This window comes from Sebastes fasciatus, chromosome 12, assembly GCF_043250625.1.
Source record: "Sebastes fasciatus isolate fSebFas1 chromosome 12, fSebFas1.pri, whole genome shotgun sequence".
In the NCBI taxonomy this organism is placed as follows: Eukaryota; Metazoa; Chordata; class Actinopteri; order Perciformes; family Sebastidae; genus Sebastes; species Sebastes fasciatus.
Window position 1 is genome coordinate 2,467,017 of NC_133806.1, and position 3,790 is coordinate 2,470,806.

The window sequence follows — 3,790 nt, forward strand, 5'->3', positions numbered from 1 at the left end:
GATGGGTACTTCCTGAACTTATGGTCACATGACAAAACATAATCACAGTTGCCAAGATACAGGGGGTGGGTCAATTTACCCACTGGCTCATCTTACCCCACTCTCCCCTACTAATATTATGACTTTATTCTCGTAATATTATGACTTAAATTCTTGAAATCTCAGATTTATTTTTTACCATAGTACCATGACCTACAACTATGATAAATAAAAATGTAAACAAAAAAACAGTTATTCATTTCCACTATTTTTTTTTAAAAATCCACAGGGACCCTCTGGAGAGGAGCCGAGGAGCCGCATTTGGCTCCGGAGCCGCAGGTTGCTGACCCCTGGTCTAGTAGGAAAAAAACCAATAATTATAATAAGTCCTGGATTGAAGGCAATAACTTTTGATATTGTTTAGTGGATGTAATTGCACAAACAAGATAGTAGCAAAACAAAAAAAAATGGTATAATTACACGACATCATGCCAATAAAACACCAGTTGAATGCTGCATGTTGTTTGTTTATTAGAATGAGGAGTTCAGGAGGAAGAGCATGAATGTAGCGCGAGACTCTTTGGTGTCACTGACGTTGCTACGCTGCTGCTGACGTCAGCAGACTAGAAGGTCCAAGCTTATCAAGTTTCCTCATATACACACCATCAGACCACAAATAGTGCCTTTCGATTTCACAATAAGAGCATGACTTCTCTTCTGGAAAAGTATTTGGTTGCATGGAATAAACATTATATCAAGTACTCTATTCAGTCAAATCCTTAACATAAAAAATAATAATAACGTGAGATGACTTCAAAGTGCAAAGCTTGCCATTACGGTGCAATGCAATGCGAATTGCTGTTGAAATGAATCTTGTATTGTAATTTACAGTATATCCTCCGTACCGAGCCAAATAGCAGACCCAACCTTTACATTCTGGAAGGAAAACAGACAACAACACTAGCATTTGTACGTTACCTATCGGTCTCTGCAGACCGCCTCAGGCTGAAACTGCGACTAACTACCTGACGTCCACTGGAGTCTAAAATATAAGTATTGCTAAAACGTAAATTACAATACCAAACTTGCTTTAGTCTCAAAATATTCCTGCGTATCTGGTAACGTTAACTGAGCTAAAGTCCTGATCATGAATCACTCTGGTTAGACATTAATTGTTGATTTTTGTGAAGTGTGAGAAAGTTTTCTCCACATCCGGACAACACTTTGCCGTGTGTGATGGTTTATGCTTCTTCCAACTTTGGCGCTAGTGGAGGTTTTTGTTCCCACAATGCAATGTGTATTTAAAAATAAGGGGAAAAATCGATACAGAAAAATCCTTCATATTAATGCGTTACATTGGCCCATATTTTTATGGACTTTTCTCAGAGTGTATTGTCACACATACAATATGCCAGTATAGATGTATGGCATCTTGCGAGGGTCTAGAAAACCCAGAAACCTAATTTTCACTATTAGTAATATACATATTTTCCCCTGAAGGATCATACAAGTATTTTTGCATTTTGTATCCGCTTTACAGATGACGTATACTTTACATAACTGCTCACAATTTTGCAAAGCATATCATAGTGTTTCTTCTGCTGCTAATCTATTTGTGATTACGGTCATTCATCTCAATAAACACGACTGCTTTTATTGTTATTAGTATGTTATTGTTGTGTGCCGACTACATAAAAGGCTGCAGTGCATTACTATGAAAGGATAAGTAGCACAATTGTGATAAATCCTTATGTAGGTTACAAGTCTACAGGGTTGTTAGTTAAGATGTCAGAGCCTGACTGATATATCTGCCCATGTTAGCTTTTCACTGATTATCATATCGGCCTATATGTCGGTGCCAATATATAAACAGAAAGCAGTATAAAAATGCCAAAGATGTGACATTTAACAAATAGTGTCGCTGTTACATAATGTGTCCACCAGAGAGCACTGACAAGTTTTCTTTTAGCCACAATAGCAGTCTTGCTGTATATAGATATAGTGGTGGGTTTACTGTTTCACTGCTTTAATCTACATTTAGTGCTATTTAGGACAGTGCACTTTAATAGACTGAGCTACTTTTTAATTCTGCACACCACAAACAGCTCTACTCTGCACCTTTAGAGACTTGTTTTACTGTATTCTTCAAACAATTTACAGCTTTATTCTGCACTTTGGTCTATTTTAAAAAAACTCTACCTCAGTTCCTATCCTGCATTATATTCCATATTTGACATTTCTTAATATCTATATATCCTATATTTTATTATCCAGCACTATATCACTTTCTGCACTATATTTACATTTTTAATAGTCCCGTATCTCAGCTGTTACTCTGCACTTTATTCATTTTTAACAGTTTTCTTCATCTCCTGGTATTTTTATATCTGGTATATTTTTTTATACTTTGTACCTTGTGCTACCTACTTGTGCATTTTTACTAACATGTTTTGCACTATGGAACTGTGATGCTGGAAACTTGAATTTCCCTCGGGATCAATAAAGTTACTATCTATCTTTCTATCTATATGAGCGAAACTCAGATAATGACATCTTTCCAACTTTAACTGTCAAATGTCCTGCTGAGTATATTAACACTGATAATGGTTTAAAACTTTCGGCAGTATTTATAGAAATCAAGGTAGAGCTAGACACACCTCCAGTGTAACGCAATACAAACAGTACCACAATGTACAGCCTCAAAAATTACCCAAAATGAATAGGCTATCTGAAACCTCTGATTGAATTTGTTATATCTGCATATGGAGGCACTCCTGTTTTTATTTTATTTTATTTGCTTTTTATGTAATTGCCCTTTAAAGGTACTATATGTAACTTTCAGAAAATTCTTATTATTATATGCTAAGTTATGACTTTATATTGTCGTAAAGTTATGACTTTTTTCTCATAAAGTTATGACTTTAATCTCGTAATATTATGACTTTTTTCTCGTAAAGTTATGACTTTATTCTCGTAATATTATTACTTTTTTCTCGTAAAGTTATGACTTTATTCTCGTAATATTACTTTTTTCTCATAAAGTTATGACTTTATTCTCGTAATATTATTACTTTTTTCTCATAAAGTTATGACTTTATTCTCGTAATATTACTTTTTTCTCAAAGTTATGACTTTATTCTCGTAATATTAAGACTTTTTTCTCGTAAAGTTATGACTTTAATCTCGTAATATTAAGACTTTTTTCTCGTAAAGTTATGACTTTAATCTCGTAATATTAAGACTTTTTTCTCGTAAAGTTATGACTTTAATCTCGTAATATTAAGACTTTTTTCTCGTAAAGTTATGACTTTATTCTCGTAATATTAAGACTTTTCTCGTAAAGTTATGACTTTATTCTCGTAATATTAAGACTTTTTTCTCATAAAGTTATGACTTTATTCTCGTAATATTAAGACTTTTTTCTCGTAAAGTTATGACTTTATTCTCGTAATATTAAGACTTTTTTCTCGTAAAGTTATGACTTTATTCTCGTAATATTACGACTTTTTTCTCGTAAAGTTATGACTTTATTCTCGTAATATTACGACTTTTTTCTCGTAAAGTTATGACTTTATTCTCGTAATATTAAGACTTTTTTCTCATAAAGTTATGACTTTAATCTCGTAATATTACGACTTTTTTCTCGTAAAGTTATGACTTTATTCTCAAACCAATTTGCTGGAAAGCTTCGTGAAGCTTCAGCTCGCCATCACTAGCTGGGAGCTGTGAATGCTCCCTATAACAAAAAAAACACCGCAACAGCTTTATTGTGAAACTCCTCAGCGGAAATGCTCATGCACACCAGCTGTAG